The sequence below is a fragment of the Prinia subflava genome, chromosome 4 (genome assembly GCF_021018805.1).
Source record: "Prinia subflava isolate CZ2003 ecotype Zambia chromosome 4, Cam_Psub_1.2, whole genome shotgun sequence".
Taxonomy (NCBI): domain Eukaryota; kingdom Metazoa; phylum Chordata; class Aves; order Passeriformes; family Cisticolidae; genus Prinia; species Prinia subflava.
In genome coordinates, this window is record NC_086250.1 from 60,926,640 (window position 1) to 60,953,754 (window position 27,115).

A 27,115-nucleotide genomic window follows, 5' to 3' on the forward strand; every position below is an offset into this window, starting at 1 on the left:
TTGATGGCAATTTACTTTTGTGATGAAGATATAAAAGTGAATGATTACCTAGATTATGATGGTATAAAATACAAACGAGAATAAAATAAAAAACCTTTCCTTAACCTGACCCTGCAATATGAAATTTTAGTATCTACACTATCCAAGTGCTAATTTTAAACTCTAAAACTAAGAACAATACTATTTTGACAAGTGCATGATTTGCAAAATTCCTAGTCCTTTCAAAGTCTCACATAGGTTTTTACAGTACTGGATCTCCATCTAAGCAGTGTATGAACTATCACATCAAACAAGAAGCAGCACTCTGGTAATACAATACACAAAAGCAACAAACATATTCTACTTGTACAGGATGAAATCTATAATATATTCTTCACATTCACTTTTGAAACACATAACTTGAATGAATATTGATTTACTGTAGCTCTTATCCATATTTTAATTTTGAAGAATAAGATACAAAACCACTTAGGCATGTTAAAAATACATACTCTGTGCAATAAAACTGTCTTCAAAGGTTTACAGATAACCTTATTAAAATTTTCTAACAACCAACACAGCTTCAATCTTGCCTGTTTCATTAATACATTAAGACTTGCAAGAGGAAATAAAAATAATCGCAGTATCTTCTAGCAAGTATATGAAACCTTGCAAAGGTTTCTTTTAAGTACTTGCTTGTTATGCCTAAAGGTTAACAGCAGTTCTTCTTTGAACACAACTACAGCAGGTTTTTTCTGTAAAGTGAAGGTCATGAGCAGAATTTTGGATCTTCAAAGAGATTAGGTTTTGTGGCTACAACTCGTTGTTTACTAAGAAAATGGGAACACTGAAGCAGACAGAAATAACCATCTTGCACCATTCAAAAAAAACACTACAATTAATATTTTAAATAATCCAGAATTTGGAAGCATGGAATTGAGGGTTTTTTCTCTAATCCACATCCCACATCTGCAGAGACTTTCTTCCCCCAGAGATGGCTGAAGTGCCACTCTCAGCAATAAATCAGAACTACTTGCACAGTGGAAACACTTAAAACAGTGTACCTGTTGAAGAAACACTGTCCAACAAAACCTGCTTTTGAGAGTTTCACAAATGCTCATTTGTAAGGAAGTCATGAGGCAAGTAACATAGATGCACTTCTTTAGGATCTCTGCGGAAGTCTGAATCGGGTTCTATTTTATATCTTCACCCATCTATACCCCTCCCACTAAATTTTGTTAGAATGTCACGTGACGACAGCAAAATACTTTCATTAAACCTTCATTTACATTAATCTAGTTAGAACAATACCACGATTCCACAATTACATACACCACTCCTTAACTCAGTCCCACAAATAGTCCTTACTAAAATTAGTATTAGTGTGCAGGCAAAATTAAGACTGTCCTTAGTCAAACCAAGATCAGAACTGGAGAAACACTACAGCCTTCAGTGTGACACTGATTTCTGTATTTCTGCTGCTTTCCAACAGAACTTTAATAGCTGTGTATACTGAAACTGTCTGAGAGAAATGAGGAGTTGCATTACCTTAAAGTAACCTGAAAAGGTTACTTGGTCCTAGGAGAAACTTTCCCTAGATTTAGTCTAAAGAGTCAGTATTATTTCCTCTCTGGAATTTCCCAGAGGGCAAAAACACTCACCTAAAAGGCTAAATGACAATAAAGCAAAATTTTCCTTTAGATATGAAAAACTTCAAGATACATAAATGGTTTCATAACTCCCATCCATACCACTGCATTTGTAACACAATTTTTGTGGAACAGAAACATGTCTTAAAAAAGAAAGAATTTAAATTTCAAATCTTCCCTCTTTCAAGAAGTTTGTATTAGTTTTGGGGGGGTATTTCATTTTTTATGACTATATAAATAAAAACATCAGTGGAGTTAAAAAAATAAAGGTAGAATTTATTTTGTAGTCTCATCTCCTTAAAACAAATCACAGATCTGTTTTTACAAATGAAGAAACTGAGTCACAAAGGCAAACTGACTCATTAAAACTCATAAAGGAAAACTCTGGAATATCTCTAAATTCCCAAGAGGTTCTTGGTGCATAAAATAAGATGTAAAATTTCAAAAAGAGTATTTTTTGGGTTATTTCATTACCCTCCCCCAAACACTTTTTATAAAGCGTACGAAGTTATTTTCCTCTAATTGTGACTCGGATTCTGCTTGAGAACATGACAGAGGCCATGAAGAGCTGCAGACTATAAAGCATCAAGAACAGGAGCCTTCAACTGAAGGCGAGGAAAGAAAAAGGCAAAACATTTCCATAAAGGCCCATGTACTCCTAAAAGTTTTTTTCATGTGCTTTTAAATAAAGAGACTAATACATGGTTCAGGGAAAAAATGTATTTCTATAAATAAAGATGATGGGAGCATGCATTACTGGAGAATTAATGAAATCACTCAGCCTTTGGCCTCCAAACACACTAAAGGCATGCATTAACAACACCCTAAAAGTCTAACTACCTTACTGCTCAACTTCAGATATACCTTAAATCCCACATCAGTGCTTCTAAATGGTATTCAAAATAAAATTCGTCATAGATTGAAGCCAGCTTTGCCCCTTCAATACCTCACTTTTGATTGCTTAAATCCAGAAGGTTCCAAAGCTATACTACAATAGGAATTCGTATCTCATTAATTTAAAGGACGAGATTAAAGACAGGCATTAAAACGGTGAAAATTTATTTTTTGTTATTGTTGCTTAAAACATACAATTTGCAGCCTCTATAGTATGTATCAGAGTACACTACACCAACTACCAAATAATGAATCCTTGTGACCTCCCTTCCCCCCACTCAAACATATTTATAGTGGTGATACTAAAAGGTTCATATTTCATTTAGGAAAAAAATTAGAGGTTACGAACTCCACCTTCCCTCAGTACATGTCTGTATATTATCACATATACAATTTATATAGCAATATACAAAATAAATTAAAGGAAAAAATGTAATGCTAAGATTACATGGCAGCAGAAGAAATTGTGTCTTTAAATAAAGTAACAGGTTATAATCTCGTGTGCATTATTCCCTTAAATTCATTTTGTATTCTCCAGCTACGAATATGTGGATTTACTACACCGATGTCCAGTGAAGGTGTTTCCTGGAAGATGAACATGACGTTTACAAATGTGTTTCCACAAAAAAATTACGATCACTAAGCCAGTCAGCTAATCCACTACTCACGCTGATAAATAGTACTGATTTTATGTCACTAGTAGGACAGACAGTTGTACAGGATCGACCACAAACGCAGGAGCTTTTCCAATCTACTAAACTGACATACACATTACCCTACAGCACCAAATACACACCCCTCGAAGGAGCTGCTTGAGTCTGTTGCCTCTTTCCACCCCCCTTTTCCCCGACAAGAGTGGTCTCGTTCACTTGCCTTTCACACACATAACCAATAAAATTAATCAGCTGGAACACAGCATTTTTAAATCGCAGTAAAGTCAAGAGATGTTTTGTATGTTATTTGAAGGGAACAGTCTTCTCACTTAAACATAGTAAGACACTAATATGCTGCAGACAAACGCACTGCATGGGGTGTGGAGGACCCGAGCTGATTAGATTACCACAACATCAGCCTGAGGCCGCCATTTTTAGAATCTCTAAAGGACAAAAGAGGGAAATTAATAAATTTACTCCACATTTTTTTAAAAGTAACTTTAAAAGTATAGTGATGATAACCAATTAATCATGCATTGCAAGTACTGCCATGGATATCTCCTGCTTTTCTCTGATCTGAACCCTGAGTAACAAAAATGCTTCGTTATTATTCCTTTAAGCTACTGTAAATAAACAGACTAAAACATTCGTAAATCTAGATGCAGCACTGAACTTCTGCTTTTGACGACACGTAGTATGTACCATTTTAGGGACCTCAGGGCTTTCAGACACCACACACTCCCTAATAGCCGAGTATGGGGGAATACAGGACCTTTATAATCAGGCTATATTATGTTTCTCTACCCTATTTAGTAGTACACAGTGAACCGTTTGTTTCTCTTCCCCAGTGTCTGCAGCAATACGGTCTAACCCAGCAGCATTTAATGCTTCAGGAAAAAGATTGAATATGCCACCCAGGGAACACGAACACTGGCTGCAGAAACTAAAGCAAGAAAGGGGTGCACCACTGTAACTACTCAGAGCCTCGAGAAAGGGGGTGGGGAGAACGACCCCCTTTTAAATTGGCACAGAAACTCCTGGGGACAGCTCTCCGTTTGTCCAGGTTACACCACGAAACGGAGATATTAACAGGCAGGCAGGCAGGCAGGGAGGCGGGGGTGTGGAAGGCAAAGAGATTAGGCCTATAACGAGCCATTTTAGTACCACAAAGCAAAAATATACAGGATGGAGGAAAAGAATAAGCTTCCCTTAGCTTCGTAAAACTCAATACGCAGTCCCAATAACGCACAAACCCGTTCCGAAAACCGCCAGCCCAAGGAAGCCTATGTTGTCACATAATAGCTCCTTTTGGCTCATTTTCCAAGCATAATGCATAAATCTGGTGTAACTGCCAAAAAATTCTCCTCAGCTCCTCCAGTTACAGTAACCCGCCATATTCATAAGATATAGCGACAGCCTGCCATTTTTTAACCAAACCTCACAAAAGGAAAAGCAAATTCAAGACAACTTAAAAGGAAATTAAACATATTTCAGGGTGGGAAGGAGTTATACTCGCACCGAAGGTAAAGAGACATTCCCATCGCATTTCACTCCCTTTTTCCACCCTCCCCTCCCCCAAAGCACCCACAGCAGAATATGCTGGTAATAACCAAAGACTCACCTGTAATGGTCACAGGCCAGGCAGCAGGACCCCTCAGCTGAGCCCCTACTCTATCCCAACCAACACAATGCAACAGCCCCACTGCGGATATCCCTACCCTAGGTAGGACTCAGCCCTCAGTAGGCTCTAGTAAAAGAAAGAAAAGGGAAAGAGGAGATCCCCCCTCCCCCCAAACCTAGCTCAGTGCGCAGAACCCTACAGGGACGAGCTCAAAGGCGCCTTTGCCCTGGGACCTGTGTACAAACCCCGCTGCTACCGCCGCTGCTCCCGTGCCTCCCTCCCTCCAGCCTCCTACGCTCCCTTCTATGTCACTGCCTCTCTCTGGGAAAATGGCGTCCGCTCTCCCCTCCCTCCCCCTGCACGGGGCTCACCCGCCCCGCCTGACAGGGGCAGGGTTACCAAGGCGAAGCCAAACAGCCGCCATTTTGCTTACGGGCCGGGAGCGCAGCCCGCGCCCGCCTAGCCCTCAGAGTCCATTTTGCAACACGCTGAACGGCTCCGGGGCCTGGGCGCGGCCGCAGACTGCGGCAGGGGCTGGGCAGGGGGGCCGTGAGGAGGGAAGTAGGGCAGCGGAGGAGGGGCGGCGGCAGCGGGGGCTGGCGCCGGGGGCGATCCGCAGCCCCGGCAGCGCAGCCCGCGCGGGAGGGGCGGGGGCTCCGTCCCGGCCTGTTGTGGGGCCGAGCGCGGGCCGGAGCCAGGGTGTCTGAGTCAGAGCTGCATCCTCGGAGGAATAAACGCCAAAACTCCCTCCTCGGCCGCTCTCACATCCCCAACCTCCGGCTTCTTCCTCACGACCGTCGATGCTGTCAGCATACGTGTTATTTATGAATCTCTTAACAGCACATTTTCGGCCTAAGCTGCGCGAAAAACCGGGCAGACCCGCCGGATCTCACACACGGAGAAGAACTACCTGAGGGGCGGGGAAGAGGGGAGCAAGAAAGGAGCGGGAATTTTTGCAACCTGCTCAGGAGGTTTTGACTGAAATTCTCAGTCAGACACTCGAGGATGAGAATCTTGCCCGAAGCGTTTAGGACTCAAAGGCAAGTGGGAGAAAGCTTCTTTCCTTAGAGCAAGTGCAACAGCACTCGCTGAAGGCATTTCTGTTCTGCAGGGAATGAGACAAGCAGCGAATGAACCTCGTTTGCCCTTTAGGGAACAGCGCTCGGGGAGCAGGAATGGCGCGCTTCCATCCAGACCAGCGGGCGCTGCCAAAGCCAGGAGCTCGCTCAGGCGTTCAGGGCAGACACAGCCATGGCCATTCGTAAGGCGCCCCTCTTCCTACCACCATATCTCCTCCCAGCTCTCGCTGTACCCGTACGCCGCCCTGCCTCCCTTGCCCGGCTTCAACCCCTCCAGCGATACGGCTGATGGAGGGAGGGGAGGCGGCGGCTGGGGTTTCGTTCGACGCCCACCAGGGGCTGAGCGAGCCTCCTTCAGTGCGCAAACTCGGGGCACCAGATAAAAGCTGGGCTGGCAGCTCTTACCCTGCCTCGATGGAGCCGCCACATTCGGGTGACTGGAGAAGCAGTTAGCAGCAGCGCCATAGACTAGCGTCCCCCCACACCTTGGGCACAGAGAGTTTGGGGCTCTAAACAGCTGCTGCTGCGGCAGGAGGGAGCCGAGGTGAAGGGATCTGCTAGCTGGTTGGACGCAGAGGAGGCGGCTGTAATGGGGCACTAAGTCTGAGGGAGGAGGGGGGAGCGATTAAACGTCTTGTCATCATGGCGGAGTCTATGGGTATTTTTTTCCTGTCTAACTCTCCTGTGCGTGTGTCTCTTGTTTCTTTCTCTCTCTCTCTCTCCTTAGGGCGCTTGGCTGGGGCTGCTCGCTCGGGTTCTGCCTGTTGTTGCGCGAAATGGCGGCTGGCGTCTTGGTGGGTTTGGTTGTCGGTTTTTTTGTGTAGGGGTGTTTTTTTTGTTTTTTTTTTTTTCCTTCCCCTCCTATTCCCCTCCCCGCACTTGTGCCTTGGCTGCGGCTCCGCAGCGAACCGCGGCGGAGCCCGAGTCAGGAGGGGGGCGGGAGCGGCGCGGCAGCCAATGGCCGGGCCGGCCCAGGTGGCCCGGCGTGCCCTGATTGGCTGGCGCTGACATCATCCTGCAGCAGGGGCAGCCGCAGCTGGGCAGGGTCGGGAGCTGCCGGGGGAAGGCAAAGGGAGAAAACGGGCGCCATGATCTCAGCGCCAGGGAGGACTCCGCGGGCAGGGTGTCCCTGAAGAGATGGCGAAAAGGAAAGCAGGACCAGGCCCGGGCTTCTCCTTCCTAAGTAGTGCCGGGGCTGTGCCGAGAGGAGCGGGAAACGAGCGAGAGGGGAGCAACTCGTGCCTGCCTTTGTAACTGCGTCAGTACAAGATGGCGCAGGGTGTCCCTGGAGAGGGAAGGGAGTTGCACGTCCGCCGGAGGTCATGTGACCGTGTTGCATTCCTGTGGGGTTTGGCTGCGGACCAAGCTGGCTTAGGCGGCGGCGGCGGCTGCCCGGGAGAGCCCGGGCTTCCCTCCCCCTCCTCCCGCACAACGTCGTCGGTCCCGCGCTGCTTCCCTTCCCCCATCAGCCTTATGCACGAGGGCGTAGCTGCTGCCGAGGAAGGTTCTCGCTTCTCTCCTTACTCTCCACCCACCTCCAGGGTGTAGCTGCTCTTGGGGGAAGCTTTCTATTCCGCCCCCTCTCTGCGCAAGGCTTTACCCACCGCCAGGGAAAGTTCCCCCTGGGCGCCTGCTGGCTCCGCCCGAGCGTGGGAGCCGGGTGCGCTCACGGTAGTGCCGCCCGCTCTGTGCGAAGGCACTCTGCTCTAAGTTAAGTTCCAGGGGGTTATGGGGTGGTTCTTTCTGGAACAGTCGTCTTAAACGATTTCTAAATGACCTCATTAAAGCCGCTGAGGAAAACGTACAGGCTATGCGGAGTTGTTCTTCTGACGAGGAGGTCTCGGCTGTTTTAGTGTTGCTCTGCCGGGGGTAGGGGTGGAGGGGTCGAGGGAAAATCTGCCAGGTGTTCATGACTTCATTCTGTTTAAACAGGAAAAGTCGATCGCTGGCCTTTTTTGTGTTGTTGAAGCCTATTGCAGGAGTTGAGTAGCTTTCTCTGGAGCAATAAGTGTATTCCAAGATCAGGCCGCAGATGGCCTGCGTCTTTAACACTGGAATTGATGTATATACTTAGTGCAAATGAAAAATATGTTTTACGAATATTGTGAGGACTCCCCAAGTTTGACTTTGAGGTCCATAAGAAAATGGACTCATTACAGAGGTCTGGATAGGCCTGGAAGGTTGGCAGATATATTTTCTGGGTTTTTTTTTTAATTTCAGTATTTGCTGGACAGGAAGTGAAAAATGTGTTTTCCAATCCTAACTCTTTTCTTTAAGGAATGCAACTCCTGTTACTGTTTGGCTGAGAGTCTCATATTTTCAAAGCAATTCAATGCTAGTTCCTGTGTCTTGTTCTTGTATGCCAGGATGTAAATTTAGCCACTGCATCTAACCCAGTGAACAAATTAACAGTTAAAATTGTTGATGATATAAGGATGTTGGTTTGTTCTATTTAGAAATGTTTCACTTTTCACTTTTTCTCTTCTTAGTCTGACCCTGGATAGATAAGATTTTTTTTTCTTTTTGCCTCCACAGTAGCAATATGATAGGGCATAAAGCTTGACTATTTCACGAATGTGCTGTTTGAGAACTGGAATGAAAGTAGAGTGTATGACTAATAGAGAATATTCCTGTATAATAGATGCTCTTTAATATGCGTTACATAAGGAATATGGTGAGGTGGAGTTCAGTTACATAAGAACTGACTGGGGACTTGGGAGCTACTGTAAAGTAGTTCATATTGGTTGCATATATAGCCTGCAGGACATCCCTGTATTGTGGGTGGAGGGGTAGGAGAACAGGATTGGACGCCTCTAACAACACCACATTTTTCCTTTGTAGGTTTGTAGAGGATACCAGGGAAGAAAGGGAGAAGACAGTAAATAGGAATGACAGAGTATGAAGCTTTCAGAAGTCTGCAGCCTCATTTGAGCTTAGGTTTTAAAATGTAAGCTCTGTTTTCTAAAAGTAATTCCCTCTTTTTTGAGTGTCAGAAGATGGCTGTCATCTGAGCATTGTGCTGACTGTAAAGAGCAAGATTCTTGAGTCATAGATTGTGAGGCTGTACCTTTAAAAAAAAAGAAAAGCTTCCTGGAAATGGTGTTAGGAGGAGGCAGTTAGTTTGTTGATCAAACATTAAAATCAGTGGATTACTGATTCTCCTTGTGTAGCCATCGTATGACACAAGGTAAATACTCATTTGTAATGGAAGCTTCCAGAGAGGCTTTGAGTGTAGGGTGATTCTTTTAGCACAGCACTGATTTATGTGAAACTTGACATTGTGACATTGCGACTACTTTGTTGCAGATGTGTTAAAGGGAGAATGTTAACTTCAAATCAAGATGAGGGAAAAAACCATTTTATTAGTGCTTGTGTTTAGGCATGTGTTCTTCTGTAATTATGAAACAGGAATTGCCTGCCTCATTGTAAGAGAATTGTTTGAATGTTTGTAGAATAGTTTATATAGAAAATCAGCTAGAATTTAATTCTAGCCTTTTAGGTAACTCACTTTGATAACAGATTTTGCTTGAAAACCGAGAAATTAATTACTTCAAAAGTTCTCTGTGTAATTCACAGCTTATTGCAGCATTACTTGAATGGAGGTGTGGCTGTACTTTTATGATGCTATAGAAAGGAAGGCAAGTTTTAATGAGCCGATAGTAATTTCTTGTTTGTTTCAAGGTTGTTTTTATTAGCAGTTCTCAGGGAAGCAGTTATCTCGAAAGAAGCTCCAGCAAGCGTTGAAGTGCAGCCTCAAAACAATGTCTTACGCATTCTGAATGATTTGTGCTGCGGAAGATGAGTAAAAACGAAATGTGTGTAGTTTTTTGAGGCAGGGCATTTGCCCTACGGCCAGTCTGATGCAAGCTGTTCTAATTTTGAAGGAAGGAGCTGTAGGAGAGAGAGAGACTGGGTAAAAAATGGCGTGTAGTTTACATTTATGGTAGCTTACCAGGAAAACTAACAGTTTCTACTGAACTACAATTTGTTCCTTAATGAGGATACTTGAATGAGCTGGATGTTCTCCAGCAGTTACACTTGTGGTTCTGACTTGCTATGATAGCCTGTCTGTGCATGCATGTGTGGTCTGAGTCCTTGCTAAGGCCTGTTATTTAAACATTGTTTACCTTTAGCCATACAAAGGGACTTACAGCAGTTCAAGGGTATTTAGGGGAGAAAGGAGAGAGATAGTAACAGCGTAATAGATCTGGCTATGCATTAATGTCATAGTTGAGACAGTTGAAGTGCTCATGCTGAAAGATGATCCTGCACCTTTTTTCAGCTGTTCATTCTTGCTTCTACAAGTGATCGTGGGGGAAGATGTGAAGAGTGGACCAAACATAAGCCTAATAGTAATGGATAGTTTTCTAATGTGACTCTTCATTGTGTGGCTTCACAAACATTCCTGTTGGAACAGGAGCACAGCGAAGCACCTGTTGGGAAAATGGAGATACGCAGGTTTTAATTATTAGTGAAGTTAGGTATGCTTTTTCTCAGGAAAGCTGCTGGGAGTTTTGAGGGGCACCTCTTAAAGGCTTTTGGCTATTTGTAACTAGAATCACTGAGCCAGGCACACTCAAAAAAAATCTAAACTTTGAGTATACAAGTCATTGCTAGATTGACCTTCAGTTGTGGGTGGCAGGAGAACTTCAGATTCACTGAATTGGTAGCCTTCTAAAATTAAGTGAAATGTTAATCTCGGTTACAGGCTGGTTCAGTTTTCATAGGATTTTAGATTTAAGTTTCTTTTGTTGGAACAGGGTAAAACTTGAAATAAGCTTGCTTTGTCCAGAAGTAGCCGATAATCTAATAGGTGGGGTATTCAGTGAAGAATTAATCCTACAGGATGAGTTCTTAGCTAATTGTAAAAAATGATACCTGTGGGTCACAGTAGTAACTGGCCAAATGCATTTGCATTATTTGCATGAGGTAAAAGGGTTCTAGAGGCTGACAACTGATCAGTTTTTGCACCTGGGTTTGGACAGACTGTATTTAATGCTCAAACAGCAGCAGGAAGAAAACTTCATTTGCACATTGCTTTAGGCTTTGTTTTATAATGAACCTTTCTGAAATTAGTAAGGTTTTGCCTTACCACAAAAATAGGTTATTGACTGGTTCTACAATTCTTAACAGTTGAGTTCCTCACTTAAAGAAGCAACTTTAAAGCTGTTGTGTGGCCTCCTAATCTTGGAATTAGTGGGAATTTGTACCAGGTTCACTGCTATGACCTTTGGGTAGTGAAGTGGGGCATTAGTTTGTTCTCGCCTTCCAGCATGACCTTGTTATTTGAAGTAGTCTTTCTGATGAGCTACTAGTTGCTTTGGAGAGCAGTATTGAGGTCCGTGTAGCTGCTTTTGTAAGTGAGGTAGTGCTCAGATGTAATTATAATGCAGCACTAGCCCTGAAATGCTGTCAATAGCAGTTCTTTGATGAAAATAACCAGTGATTGAATGGCTCCTGAGTAGTTTATGCACAATGGTGCTTTTTGAGAATCTTTAGGAATAAAATAGGGGACAATACTGCCGGTTCAGAGATGTGGAGTGTGCCAGAGCTGGGAAATTACTAAACTGGAGACTAGCATCCCAAAAGTACAGCTGAAGGTGGTCCTTCAGAAAGCAGGAGTTTGTGTTTCTTGTAAGCACAGAAATGGAGCAAATCTTAGCTGCCGTGTTTTTGTGCTTATTAAGTGTTGGACAAAAAAACCCTAGTGAAACTTCTTATTGTGACTGTTCCATCTGGGAGTTTTTTATTGTGGCATGGTCATGCAGTAGATGTTACTCAAAAGTAGAAATGGAGCAGCTTTAGTGCAGCAGTATATCATGTCTCTTCAAAGGTTTAGGTTGTGAAGGCTGCTGTAGTCCTACTCAGTGTGGTCTGTTAAAACTCAGAACAGAAATACCTGACAGGCTGAGGGAACTGGGGCTTTTCGACATAGAAAAGAGAAGGCTCTTGGGGAGACCTCATTGCAGCCTTCCTGTGTTTGAAGGTGGATTACAAAAAATAGAGTGACTTCTTACATGGGCAGATAGAGATAGGAAATGGGTTTGAACTAAAAGATGAGAGGTCTAGATTGGATGTTAGGAAGGGATGTTCAGGGATAGTGAGGCATTGGAATAGGTTGTCTGGAGAAGTTTTGTGGATGTCCCATTCCTGAAAGTTCTCAGGGCAGATTGGATGGGGCCCTGAACAACCTGGTCTAGTGGAGCTGTCCATGCCCTTGGTAGGGCTAGGAACTGGATGATCTTGAAAGTGCCTTCCAACCCAAACCATTCTATGGTGCCTCACAACAGAAAGGTGTGCTAAGATTGGGTACCTTTTTGACACTGAGTACCACTGGTTATAGTAATAGATTTGTTTCCAGCTAGCTTCAGTAAATTGATAACCATGAAGCTTTCTTTTACTGTTTCTTTTTAGTGTTTTATCAACAGAAGTTATCTTTCTGACCGGTTGGCTGTTGTATATGGATTTTTGATAGCTGTTTGATCCAGTGCTAGTACAGCTGCTACAGACAAACCAAATACAAGTCCAAAACTAGCTTGTGTGGCAGATAAGAGGTGTTAGAATTAGTTTGGAGGGCACAAGAACTTAACGTGAAGAGGTAGCTGGGAAACAAGCATTAGCATCCAATTCTTTTGCTAAACTCCCTCCTTCCATGGTTCCTCCCTTTACTAAGCAGGTTAGTCATGACACAGGGCTGTCATGTCATTTCCCCAAACTTTAGTGAAGTAAGGTAAAAAAAAATTGAAGTACAAAACCATGCCAGTTTATTAATGCAAACAAAGCAATCCCTCAAAGAGACTGTAGCTGGTCATGATATTGAGATAGTAATTCAATCTCTAGCCTGAGAGGTGTCTCACCAGCTTTATTCCCTGATACGTGCTAAGCAGTGGTTGTGGTGCTTCATTTTGGGCCACAGTGTTTGTGGCCCAGTTTGTCAGGGTGATGATAGATTGTGCAGTATGGTCTTATCTGTTGAGCCAGAGCAAGCTGTCTCAAATTCCATACAGAACAACTATGGGTCTTCTAATTACAGATTTATTAAATAGTAGTGAATGTCATTGTCACCGATTTAGAAGATTTAGAAGACTACTCTTCATAAAATGAAACTTGCTTTTATCCTAGTGGTGCTACTTCAAGATCATCTCCAAAGCTGTGCTCCATTACCCCAGGATACATATGCTGGAACAAGCTCATAAGCTTATACAGGCATGCTGGGCAGTTGTCAGATCCTATTTTTAAACTGTTTCTGAGAAACACTTCTGCTTCCCTATCGCTGCATAGTCATAGGAAGGGCTATACTTCGTGCAGGAGCCACAATGTCTGGGTTCAGCTAACAGTAATTTTTGAACTCGAGTGTCTCTTCTTCAGAGATAGTAAAATAGAACTGCACTGACTGCTGTTGCAGAGGAGAGATGGTGGATCACTAGGAAATAGTGGTAGTGGGCTATTGACTCCAGGTATGAACAATGAAAGATACAGGTATCCACTCCTGTGACCAGTGACAGGAAATAGCACAAAGCTGAGCCAGGGAAGTGTAGGTTGGATATCAGGAAAAAGTTTCAAAGTGGTTGAGCACTAGAATGGGCTCCCCCAGGGAAGTGGTCACAGCACCAGCCTGAAGAAGCTCTGAGGCACAATGGTGTGGTTCTTGGGGTGTCCTGCATGTGGCCAGGAGCTGGACTCCATCATCCTGATGGATTCCTCCCAACCTGGCATGCTCGTGTGATGCTTGGTCTGTGGTGCTTGACAGCCTAGCCAGACTTCAGTAGGAGTCCTGATGCTGAGTATCAGAGCACCTGCTTTGCTCTGTTCAGGAGAGTGCAAGAAGAGCTGAGAGCTTTAAATAATAGATCTCCTGGTGAATCTTGCACGTAGCAGGTTTGCTTAATCTGCTACTGATTTGCAGTAACCCACTTTCTATAATTGTGTGACACCACTGTATGCCACCTTTGAATTTTCACTAGCATTGGAAAATTGCATAAAAATGCAACTGGGTTCTGTAGGCAACTAGTATTTTAAGGCTTTTTCTCCCTATGTCTAACATTGCCTGCTTTAGTCTAGGCCAGACACTACATATTGGTGTTGCTGTGCTGGAGAGGGAATTCCAAAACTGAAGGACTACTCAGAGAATATATATTATGTAGTTTGGTGAAAAAATAAAGAATACTAATCAAGCATTTAGACTTCATTTTGTTTTTCTCTTAAAACTGACAGGCAGCAATATTCCAAACTGGGGAAACTACTAGGAACAGGAAAGAAAAATCATGCTGCTAGAAAATTAATTATACAGTGCAAAATCAACATACTGAATTTTGTGTGTCTTAGAACTCTTTCAAGACACTCCTGGGACTCTGCAATAACTAGTGTAGACCTAATTGATGGGAGGGAATCAAAATTTCAAAGCATTATTAGGACTGAGGGCTGCAGCCAAGCCTACTCTGCTTTTAGGAGTTGACAGGGCAGGATCTTCTGATTTCTCTTTTTCTAGAACAGGCAAGCTCTTCTTCCACACTTCCCACAGGTTGTGTGCTACCAATATTAGTGGCCTTACAAATGCAGTTCTTAGTTAAATTGGCTTGTCTTGTCTTCTGTTTCAGTGGTATGATCACTTAATAATCCTGTTTGCCTTTAAGTAAATTGAAGTGTTAACAGAAACTAAGGAGAAGAGCAGCTACCTAAATTTTGTGTTGTGGGCCAAGTGTTTCTGCTTAAAGGAAGGAGAGGAACTTAGTATTGGACCTATTTTAACTTCATCCTATGGTGAGCAAAGCAGAGTGATCTTTTTGAAGGGTATGCTACCTTTTGTCTGTTTGCTTAAACATACCCTTTAATTTCAGTAATGTAATGACACTGAAATGGGCTATAGAACTGTTAACTCATTTGAAACAAACTTCATCAATTCCACACATTTCTGTAACCTAACAGGAATATACTCATACTTTCTGTTCAGTGTAGTGGCTGTACCTTAAGTTTCAAATTTCTCCTGTGACTGATCCTCACAATGTAGTTGTAGATAGCATATTGCAACTTAGAGATACTGAACTGTCTACAAATGCTCCTTATATATGGAAGTGACTTGCTGAAAGGGGCTTCTGTGTGTCAGCAGGTGCTGCAGTAAGGTTAGATATTTTTTTCCTGTAGCCCATCTATGTACTGAACAAAATGTCTTGCTCTGGGTGCTTCACTTCTTTTTTGCTTGAACCCTTTTTTTTTGCATGAATAGCATTGAGCAAGATTTATGTACTGATTGCACTCAGTGAAAGCTGTACATTCTGTTTTGGATGTGTATATTAATATGTGTAGAACATCTGTTGCATCTTTTTAGAAATAGCATGTTGCAGTCTTGGATCATATTTGAAATCTGAAGCCTGTAAGGGATATCTGAAGTAACAGTTCATGTAGTGGGGTTTTCTTACATGGTGCAAGAATGAGTATTGTTTTAGTCTTGGTATTATCGTTCTGCATCATCAGTCCCTACTATAGAAGTAGAGCAGCAAAGAGGAAACAAAAAACTGAACTGGGTGTCCAGAAAAGCAGTTCCGGTAGACCGTGTTTTTCCTCATGTGTTTCTAAGATTCTTGGTTGAATCCAAATTTTGAATGTGCTCAATTGCCACTGGAGTGAAGGAGAGGGTTTTTTGCTACTAAGAAACATTTCTACTGTAGTTCATAAGCTGAAATCTTCCTCTGTTTGTCATATCATAAATAAAGATGAGATGTTTCATTAAGCTCATTCACTTTTCTGTTATATGAGTCTAATGTAAGCATTTATTTTAATATGTATTTTTGAGTCCCATTAAGGAGTAGCATGTCTGACATGTGATACCTTTTTGAAGCTGCTTTAGTTCTGATTCTCAGCTGGAAGTGTTTGAATGGGGACTCTTGGTCTTTTTGACTGTTCCAAGGAAAAATTGAATTGAATATATTCTTCTGTAAATAATGAGTATATACACAGTATGTATCCAGGGTCCATTTAGCCTGTTAGCTGTTTTTCAGCAGAGGGAAGCTAAAACAGTGAAAGCATGAAATACTATAATAAACGAATGACTGTGCTTGTGATTACAGATGGCCAAAGGGAGGATGATGGAGACCTCTACCAGTAACTGCCAGCTCTTTAGAGGGGTGGGTAAAACCAAAAAGTGTATTCCTGATGGCAGTCAGAGAACAGTTGCTGGAAAAGTATTTTTATCAGCATTTGTAGGTTTTCAAAGCTGTGGTTCACTTAGTATTTTAAAAAGGGAACTGAAAACAGCTTGAATTTGAATACATCATCAGTGGAGGGGTTGCCCCTAACTGCAGCAACAAGATGGACTGTAAGAAGGGAACCTGACTGAAATCTGTCTTTGTTGGAAAGTATGTAGGCCTAACCTGTAGTTCTCAAACAGTGTACAACTTTCAAGTAGGTCAAGGCTATGTGTCTGTGATCTACTGGTCATAGAAATTGTGAAAACAGAGGTGTTGTATGCAATTATGGAATTCTGAAAGACCACTTTAGAGAGGATCTGCATGTGAGTAACATCCTTATTTCAAGCAGTTATGCTACATCCTACACCATGTAGGTTTCTAGCTGTTGTGCACCAGGAAAGCTTGGGCTTTTTCCATTCATCCTCTGGAGCTCGTGGAGGGAAACACAAATTGAACTTGTATTTAACTATAACTTCCTTCCCTTTGGGAACTCACATCTGAATGACTATGGATTTCTGGCCATGTGTTATACTTTGGTTTCCTGCCCATATGTGAAATCTGAGTAAGCTTTGGAGTCTCAGGGTGGAGAGGGTGACTTGGAGACTTCTTTCTGTGGAAGTAGAAAGTCATTGCATGATTGTCTCCTTCCCCAGCTTTCTGCATGTATACAACTAGGTAAGCTCTGTATGTCATGGTCAGCTGGTAGTATGTATGAGCTGACAGTACAGCATGTGAGATTTACTTAAGCTTTCCTATTTTTAAACTTAAGGACTCTTTCAAAACTTCAGGTAGTTTTGCTGTATCTGAATGAAGTTATTTCTAAATGCCTTAAGAAAATGCTGGACTGAATGCTGGCTTAAAGAATGGCAGTTTTATGCCTGAATTTTCACCTGCCAAACAGACTGCCAAAATCAGCTTGTAGGTTTTGCATACAGTGAACAGATTTTGAGAAGTACATAAAGTAATCCTGGAAACTGCCTGAAGAATGAGGGATTGCAGTACAGAAAGGAAGGTGCTTATCTTTAACTAGATATGCATTTTACTTTGAATCTGCTTTTGGAACTACATGTTCTTGCCCACTCTTCTTTTGTAGCTTTTTGAAAGGGAAGAATTTCTAACAGCCAAATCAGTCACCTTTTTAAATGCAGAACTGGAGTAAGGAAGCCTGTGAGTGTGCATGCCTCCAAAATCCTGCAAGTGTCCTTCCACTTAAATTTGTCTGACTAGCATAATCAGACTTAAGTTTTACAATGCTCAGTTAATAGGAATTTAATTTCCATGTTTATAGATAATATTTTCTACCTGTTTTGTAATGTATGCATTGTTTTTCCTAGCAATTTTCTCATACTGTTTAACTTCATTTTTTTCCCCACAGCATTGTACCCAACTTTATTATAGAGGTGTTTATTTCCTTTGCTTTCTAATGTGAAAAAGAAACTCTGCTAAACCTGCAGATTTTTAAGACAGAGCAAGAGGTGCTTGAAGAGGGGAGGCTAGTGCTCAAGTTCACAAATCAAAGTAGGCTCTTAGTTACAGCTTAACTGACTGGTAGAGAAAAAGCTATAGTTTAAGAACACAGCTGGCAACAGGCTCATGTCTGTCCCCAGAAAAGTAAACTTCTCTGCCACAATCTCCAGATCTGTTTGGATAATGATAAAAAGATACTGGGCAAAATGCAAGGGTTCTGTGACTGTTTGCCCAGATTATAAATAGGTCAGGCTTTGAGTGCTTGTGTGGCTTAAATGTTGCAGAAAGACTGTCTCAGTGATTTTTAGGCTGGGGGAGCAGGAAGAGTACTTGTTTCCTGTCTCCCCCTCCCCCAGGAACTGTGGGTACGTTAATGAGGAGAAGAAATATAGCAGCCCCTTAGTTGGTTTACCAGTTCCAATTGCACAAGGTCAGTACATTTCCTGACCTGCTTTGTGGAGGGGGTAGAACAGCCACTTTGACAGTGTTCTCCCTTTAGAACCAACACAAAGGCATCGAGAGTTTCAACTGAAACAAGTCTGCAGTTTATACTTGATAGTTGCATCTGAACAGTCTCCAAAACAACAACTACTAAAGTCGATAACTAGAATTAGTCCTGTTGCTGCTGTTATGTGGACTTTGATGCTATGCACAGGCGTGACTAACATGAGAAATCAGTGAAACTGAGTACTCCAGTTCCTCTTAGCTATTGTAACATTAATATGTTTAGGTAATAGCCATTAATGTCTTCACATCAGCAGTTGTTTCTCTTGTCCATAGCTACTCGTAGGTGTTGGTACATATCCATGCTATAAAACAAAGGAATGTGGTAACTTGATAACAGTACTTGTCAAATTCAAGCTATTCCAGACTGTTTGGCAGTTCAGGGCTTTTTGTTTGATCCATACAGATATAAAGAAAGCTGTAGCAGTGTCTTGAATTTTTTCTTAAGGGGGAGAGGCAAAAAATGCATATGGTCCTGGTTCCTGTAAAAATTGTGTAAGACAAGATAATTGCTTCTTTTCCTGCTGCATTGGCAGGAGAACACAGGTGCTAACTTTGGGAGGAAAAGTGAGCCTATTTTATGAATCTTACATTGTTTGCCATCAATGTACACGTATGCTTCATAAAAGTGATCACTCGTCCTGACAAAAAACCAGTCTGCAGCAATCCACCTAGAAGTACAGAGCTTCTTGGCACTGTGAAGCGTGTGCAGAGCAGGCGTAGAATCACTCAGGCAAGAAGCAGAAAAATACTAGCTTTGGCATGCAGAAGTGTCCCCATGTGTGGAGCCAGGATAGAAACAGCAGGCTTGTCCTAGCATGCTCCTCCAGCAGCTACACAGAAATGTAGCTACACTACAATGCAGAGCTGTGCTGTTTCCACTTAGCAATGGGGGTTATGCTGTCTTTGGATATATTGGTTTGCAGTTAGGTCTAGGTTTTTGTTTCGTTTAAAGTTAAGATATTAGAAAACCGAACTGTTCTTGCTGCTTTGATCCTTCCTGCTTAAACAAAAAAATTTAAGCTGGTGTTAGCTGCCTTGGGAAACAAACTGTATGAGACAATACCAACTGAGAACGCAATTTTTGGTATCTTGAATTTTGGAGAAAATGGAGTGTCTGCTTACAGAGACTTGCAACCTCTTGCCTCACTAATTAGGCACAAGCAGTCAAATCTTAATCTGATGTCTGAATTATACTTATTCAATTAAAAAGACATAGCAGAGTATATTTACTTGACTAGTGAGAAAGTTAAGCAATTTCAATTGGCTTCAAATATAATTTTAATTTGCAGATGAAAAATCAAGAATTTTGGTGCTGGGTAAACTTTTTTGTCAGTGGTTCTGTGGACTTGTGCTGTTTGCTCTGCAGGGGATTCCCACGTTCTAACAGTTTTAATTAATACAAAGTGAATAGTAAACTGAAAATTGTGTGAACGCTTAGCTAGTTAAATATTGGTAGGAGTATTCTTATCAAAAGATGAAAAGGAGCCTTTGTTATTAAACAGGATATAAATATAAGCTGAAGTGGTGAATCACATGAAGGGTGGGCGTAAGTCAATATCCTGTGCTTTCAGACAGTAGGGTCTGCACACTGCAGGCAAGTCCTTAGTGGGTATTGAGGGGTCTGAACATAAGCAGGGCTGGTGCCTTCTGTTCTTGATGAAGTTGTAGGTAGTAGAATTGAGGCTGCAAGGTGAATCATGCTCCAGTTCTTGGTTTGATGCTTTAGAATAAAACCTTTTGCTGCCTTTTTGAGAACTCACCAAAAAACTCGTCCAAGTTGTGAACCTAACTGCACCAGTGTCTGAGAAGAAAGAAGAAACCACATGGTTACAGCTTTCTGGTGCTGTTTGAGTACTGACAATAGGATGCAAGTGGTAGATTGATGTATAATACAGTAAGGCTAAAGGGAATGCGTTTAAGATGAAATTTGGGATTTCCAATTAGGAAGATGGAACTGAAAACTAGAGGAAAGGGGCTGGGGAAGTTGGTGAGGTGAGATGATATCAAGAAAAGGAGTGTAGTGAGCTAATCCAAGAGTAAGAGAAGCGCCTATGGTGAAGGGAACCATTTTTAGAAGTAGTGAAAGAACAGGAAGCCTTACATGGGAACCTGCTGAAAGTTAATGTCTGTTAGCTAATGATACCTGTCATCAGGGAGTCAGTGCAGAAGTCTGGAATCATGGGATGGCCAAAACCTGCTCTGAGACAACTGGTGGGGTTTTCAGCTTGGCCTGTGGGCTGAAGGAGGAGTCACGGAGCTGTTGTAAGTGGTTGGAAAAAAAGACTGTAAGTACTTGGGTAGTAACCCAGCTAAGTAAAAAGTGATCAGCAGTAGGGCCATGTTCATCAAGGTGACTGGAGTTCAGCTCAGCCCTGAAACAGCTTCTTAATGTACCTGAACTAGGAAGGGTTATGTTGGGGCAGTTGTGGATGCCAGAGGCAATCATTGCTTGAGATGGTCTCTGTAGTTCCTCTTTACCAGTTCTATGGGCTATTGTTCTGATATCACAGTATAGTGCTCAATCACCTCAATTGTTGATCATTTGTGGGACTGTGCTGTGAACAAAGGACTGAGGTGCTTAATAAGGAGATTACTTCTTCCTACTCTTGTATTCAGTTTTTGAATTTGGGCTGACTGTGGACCTAAGATTAGGCAAAATAGAAGTATGATGTGAAACACAATCCCTCCAGGACCACTGCTGCAGAAACACCCTTCTCCTTTTCTCACTGTTTAGCCATGTGAGTGGATTTCCAAAGCACATCAGTGCCTCGTGTCAGGGCACAGTTAACTAGAAGCTATTGGCCTGAGGAAAAGGCAGAGATGAGGCAAAGTCTTGTTAAAGGCATGTTGTTAAATTTTACCATGAGATGCTCTCAGCTGTAGTTTCGTTGTTTTGTCACAATTTAACGAAACTGTTCCTGCAGGAAACGAAGCAGGGATCTTTTACTGATAACATGACAAGAAATAAATTGGGCAACAGTATGCAGCCTATAAGCCATATAAAACAAGGGCTTCTTGTGACCCAGGCAGTCTATTTTGACTTTTCCCAACTTTCCCCTGCTTGTTTTCATAATGCTGCAAAACAACAGAGATTAGTAGAACTGGATTTTCTGCAAGTGTGTGTCTTCTGAGCATCAAACAGTTTTAATTTTCATTTCATGGATTAAAACAGTGCAATGAAATGCACTGTTTTAATGACAGAGCAAGTCCTGCTTTTTCATAGACCTTTTTCTCCTACCTTCCTCTTGCCTTTCCATGGTAACTCCGGAACCTCATGAGTTACTAGTAATGCTGGCAGAGGCTAATGTTTACAACTCAGTCTGGTTTTTGAATACAGGCTTCAGTCTTCTCTAACAAATTAAAACCAGAAGGGAACAGCAGGGAGCAGAGTGGAATTTATTTCTCTTATGTGGCTTGTGATGTTAACAAAACTCTTTGGGTATTTTTATTGTTATTCTGCTTAGAAAATGGCTTGTACCTTCTTTCTGTCCAGTCTCTGTAATGTGGAAGCCTACAGCACTTACCCCAGCACACTGAAAGCCTTCACTGAGATGTGTTGCTTTACTTCCACTGCAGTGACAGACTGTGGTATAATCCTATTACAGTTTTTTTTGTGGGGTGTGTTTTTTTTTTTCCAAGTAAAAGGATCAGAACTAGTTAATCCATCCAGAAATGTTTTTTCTGCTGTTCTTATGAAGCTGATGGAGGTGAAATGCAATTGTTTTGCAACATTTAACAAGTCTTTCTCTTTTCTCAAACTCCCCTAGGTGAAAGTACCCTAAAGGACTTGCTGAAATCTGAAGATGGAGGCAGGCTCAGTCACTCAAACTCCAGTAGTTCCAGAATCTGTAACGTAGACAGGATAAGGATTTTTTCTCTGCAGTTAATGCTGTGCTTTTTTTGCTGGTTTCTCAGGGGAAAAGACTCAACATGTTGAATCACAGAGACGTTACTTCCTGCTGTTATTTCCTTGCAGCTCTCCCCTCCATGGCTGCAGGAGCTGTTTTCACATAGTGCATGTTTGCTGGAGATGAAGACAGAAGCCAGCCAGTTCTGTGCTGAATGTAATAGTTTCTGACTCAGATTGTGTGGTAATTGTCAAAATATCATAGGGTGTGGTAGGAACTGCTGTGTCGAACATGGCTGAGAATTTATTCCTTCATAATTTGCCTAGATGAGTATAATATGCTAATCTGAATTAACATATGAAAACAGGGGAAAGATTTCTTGATGTTTTCTAGCCACTTGAAACCTGATTGTGTGCAAAAATAAATTTCAGTATGCCAGAGTATTCATGGGGTTTTTTTCCATTTGGTCAATCTTAACTCCCATCCTTTCTGATTTCCCACAGAAAGAAAGAAAAGCTACTTGCTATAGCTTCAAAAATATTAACAAAAAACTGAGCACTGGGAATATGATAGAGCTTCAAATTACTATCAGTTTCACTAGGAATTAAAAACATGTAATCCTGGAACCTGCAGTAGTAAATTGATATCAAGTATTTTGACATACATACCTGCTTCATACAGCTGGCTTTCCTCGTAGAAGAGAAATATTCCTAGCAGCTTGTTGCAGTACTGAGTTTTAGTGTCAAGTATGAGATTGGCACGTTTACTATGAAGACAAACTTTAAGAGAATTCATATGAACTCTACTTCTTCAGCAATTGTTCTTGATAAACTAGGTCTTGCAGCTCCAAGAGGCAAACAGGAAAGGGATGGAGGGGTGGTAGTCAAATTTTCAGGCAGATCAGCTCCAGCTGGATTTCAGCTCTCTGAATGTGGAATAGTGTCAAACAATGCAGCACTCCTGTATCCCCTTTTTTCAGAAATGTCTTCAGATCTGCTGTCTTTGTACTCGGCAGTGCTAGAGAAGAGTTCTGGATGAAGCCATTTCTCTCTTGTGTTTTAACCTCTGCTGTATGCTGTCCAGTCCCCTTGTTCAGCAAGCAGTTCCTTTTGATGAACTGTCCTCTGGTGCTGTTTGGAGAAAAGGGAAGGAGTTGATCTCTAGATGAGTATGTGAAATATAGGACTGAAAGGACTGCCTGAAGTTGTTAAACCTAGTGACTTAGAGCATCTAGAAAAGCCACTTTGCAGGATAATCCTTCCCAGCACATTCGATGATAATGTTTCCAGTGCTTTTGAGCTTTTGTCTCTGGGCTTTAATGATCCTAGAATGTGAACTGGCACCTAAAGTATCATAAGAAGTGCAACTTCTGACATAATTTTAAATAAGTGAATCTTTCATCCTTAGATGTAATTCTTGCTGGATTAAAATGGCTATATATTTTAATTAGATATGGTCTGTGTGCCTAATTTGACACAGAAATGCTTGAAAAAATAATATTAATGAAAATTTTCCTTAATGGTGAATGACAGATGTGTAAACTACCGTTAGACTCTGTGTGTGTGACTGATTGTTTGTTAAAGGAAAAGCATGTTTTCAGAGCGTGGTTTTTGGACTTCCAGACAGATTACACAAACTCAAGGAGGCCCAGCCCACATCCTGTGTAGAAAACCAGCTCACAGAAATGCTCATTGTTCTTCAGGGTTATAAGTCACTGTATTTTGTGCCTCCCTTCTATTTCAAAATATTGTATGGAAAATACTAATGCAAAGGAACCACAGGAACTTAACAAGTGCTTGGTCCTTTCAGGTACTGAGCACTGTGCTCTTACCAGAAGGCTGGGGGACTGGGATTAGAACAATTAGGCTCCCTGGCTAGAGAACAAAGAGTTTGTGTTGGTAAAAGTAGCTGAGAGCATTTATCAGGTGAATAAATCTATTGATAATTGGCATATTTTCAACCTGAAAGTTGTTTGTGTGTGGCCATGCCAGTATTTACTACCTCAGAGTGAGAGTTACAGGATATAAGGGTTTCTTCAAGCAAGGTGAGTTCTCCCTGATTGATTGACCTCTGTTCAGTCTTTACTGCAGAAATAAAGAACGTGGGGTGTCCAGATCTGATACCCCACCAGGAGGTGGTTAGTGTTTCTCAATCTATGCCCATGCTTACTGCTGAGTTGTGTTATTCCACCTGCAAGCTGATGGACCTATCCATAAAGGGAGCTATCAAATCAAAAATGATAAAACCTGTTCACTCTTCCCTTTTTTTAACCTATTTCATCATCTTGGAGATTATTTTTTAAAAATGTGATATTCTTTCATTTTTAAGTTTTAAACAAGAAAAATGTTCCCATGTTAATTTTAAACCCTTTGTATTATGTTTTCTTACTTCAAAAAAGCAACAGCTTATATTTTTTGCTAGAGTTCGGTACCCATTCAAGACTAAAATATTTATGATAATACAGATGTAGCTAAGCAGAAGGCTGCTGTAAGAGTGAGGTTTTGTCCTGGCTTTCTACAGTCTTCTGAAAGGAATCACTTCCCTTTAGTCTCTGCCAGTGTCCTGGCTGTGCAGCATTCCCAAAACATGTGGCCCATAAAATGGGATTATAGGGAGGGCATTCAAGTAAACAGAAGTTCCCTCGGGATGAGATTTGCTTTTTCATGCAGAGCTCCTGTGTGCTGTAGACTGGCACTGGAATGAATTCTTCTCTTGGTGACCCCAAGAGTGGGAGAGCACCCAGGCCACCCTCTTGTTTTGGGGAAAATCTCCTGGCTAGCACAATAAAGTCCCCCTGTGCAGTGGTTTTGGAAGGACACACCCAGCTGAAGGTTTCCTCCTGTATCTCTTTGGTGGCTCTGTGTAACAATGAATGACCAGTCTCATGATGTGGCTAGAGCTGCCAGAAATCTGCAGTGAGCACACAGCTGTATCAGTCATTATTTGTACAGTATTGCTGAAGCAGCCCAATGCTTTTATCAGTTGTGTTCAGGGATAAGTAGCTGCTTAATGATAAAAACCTTTGTGCTTCTATGAGCAGACAGTGACATTGGTATATAATAGTGTATTTCTGTGATTGCAGGGTCCTGTTCAGCCTGTTCTGTTGAAAGTGTACAACCTGGGCAGGCTCAGTGCAGTTTGAATACTTCTGAGTTCTTTGTTGAGACTAAATTGTATTGGTCTCAGCAGGGAATGTTTCCAGAGCCGTTCCCTGCATCCATCCTGGCCTAAATAACTCAGGCTGTCATTGCTGCTCCACAGAATGATGCTGTGTGGGATATCAGGGCACAAAGCCTTCACACTTGTGTTCATTGTACTGTAGCTATGTTTCATATTTTGAAAGACCTTATCACAAATGGATGTTGTCCTTCTAGCTCTCCCGTGGCTGCTAGTCACCAGGAGAATGATTCAGTCAGTAGTGTTCCTGTTATGACAGACTCATAGAATGGTCTGGGTTGAAAGGGATCCTAAAGATCATCTTGTTCTTCCTGCCTGCCGTGGACTGGGACACCTTCCCCTAGACTGGGATACTCGGGGCCGCATCCAGCCCGCCCTTGCACACTTCCAGGGATGGGACATCCACAGCTTCTCTGGACAACCTGTTCAGTGTTCACCACTCTCACAGTAAAGTATTTCTTCCTGATACCTAATCTAAATCTGCCTTCTTTCAGATTGAAGCCATCCCCATGTCCTATCACTGCATGCCCTTGTAGGAAGTCCTTTTCTGTTTTTTTTTGTAGCGTCCCTTTGTATACTGGAAGGCTCTGTATTGCCAGTAGCAAGGCTTTGGATGCTGGTGGCCTGGTCTTGGCTTCCTGGAGGCGCTGTTCCGTACCACTGCATGCCTGCTTTTCTGCAGGGGGAAAGCTGCAATTGTAAATACTATCCTTAAACCAGCAGGAATTCATGAATTCCCTTGGGTGACTGTATTCCACACATGGCCTGTGTTTGTCATGTCCTTGATGTGCTACTGGGTATTAGTGAAGAATACAATAAGAGATCCCTCCAGACTGGAAGATTGCCCTCTGCATTTGGTCAGCACAGCCTTATTTGTACTGACTTTACCTTTCTTTAGAGGTAACTCTGAACAGAAGTGGTTAAACTTCTTGTAATTGTGAAGCTTTGAACCAATAGCAGCAGTGAGAGTTTTCAGTTATCTGAAGAAATGTACATTAGAAATTCTTGGGTTTTATTTCTGCACCTGGTACAAAGAAGTAGAACAGCCCTGGGAACAGTCAAGACAACCCAGTTCCTGCCACTGTCAAAAGCAGCAAATCCATTCATTTGTGTACCTCCTATTGTAACCAAAGCAAAGTTATGTTGTGGGTTCTAAATCAGGAGTCGCTATTCTTTCTCTTTGGTTTCCTTTGAAAGCCTTTACAATGGGGAGCATGCTTACAAAATTAAGGGAGTCAACTTTGGGGCCTGTATCTCACATCACAGGTGAGTGCACTCAGAGTAATGTCATTGTCACAGCTGTACTCAGCTTTTGTTTCAACAGGATCAGATTCTTTGCTCTCATCTGCAGAGGGGTATAAATGAGAGAAAGGCTGACTTAATGTGATGGCAGATTGTTAAGAGTAGTAGTTATTTAAAGACTGCTTAATCCTATTTAAGGTTGGGATTTTTTGGAAAGTCTGGTTTATGGATATATTTTGTACAAGAGCCCATTTAAGAGCTGGATCTCAATAAATCTATAATTTGCTACATCTCCTTTGGTATTTTCATCATATTTCAACTGTATGAGAGTTAAATGATTAATAAATAAAATTTTCTGAAGGTCATTTGATGGTCTGAGATTAATTGATGTTTTAAATACCTACAGGTTTTAAGGAAAAGTGATGCTGAATTATGAGGGGAAGTACCAATTTATTTAATGACTGTTTTTCTAATAAATATAGATGATAAAGCTGTAACTGCAGGGAACCAAAAATGTCATGTGAATAAACAGTAGCACCTGCTTCTATTTAATTTAATTTCTGTGTAGGATTGTTTATGTTATAGAAAACGGGAGTTTATGAACAAGCTTTTGAAGGGAATGATCCATTGCTAAGGCTGCAGTATTTTGTATTATACTGTACAGATTCTGTATCATAACTCAAGGGATTTCTGAGCTTCCTTCCCTTCGCAGTCCACCTGCTTATCAGTGCTGTCAGGAAGGTAAAGTTGCAGTGAGCTGGGTCAGCAGGACAAATCTCACTTTTCTTGCAGTGTTTGAAGCCGGTGTAGCTCTG

The 27,115-nt window shown here is 42.0% G+C and overlaps 1 protein-coding gene and 1 long non-coding RNA gene across 8 annotated transcripts in view; one reads left to right on the forward strand and one right to left on the reverse strand.

Annotated features, from left to right (window-relative positions):
• Positions 1–5,082, reverse strand: part of KMT2E (lysine methyltransferase 2E (inactive)) — a 56,922-nt gene extending 51,840 nt beyond the window's left edge. For all 3 annotated transcript variants that reach the window (XM_063396908.1, XM_063396906.1, XM_063396907.1), the window contains exon 1: positions 4,797–5,082. The gene's annotated coding sequence lies outside the window, so the exon portion shown is untranslated. The remainder of the gene's footprint in view (positions 1–4,796) is intronic.
• A 196-nt stretch (positions 5,083–5,278) lies between these two features.
• LOC134550327 (uncharacterized) lies at positions 5,279–26,848 on the forward strand. 5 transcript variants are annotated; one of them, XR_010080308.1, is made up of 4 exons: positions 5,279–6,419; positions 6,603–6,669; positions 8,717–8,822; positions 21,801–26,848. It is a non-coding gene; the product is annotated as an uncharacterized LOC134550327 (long non-coding RNA). The 5 variants fall into 5 exon arrangements; XR_010080307.1 differs by lacking the exon at positions 8,717–8,822; XR_010080310.1 differs by lacking the exon at positions 8,717–8,822 and having other exon boundaries at positions 21,949–26,848.
• Positions 26,849–27,115: the final 267 nt, after the last annotated feature.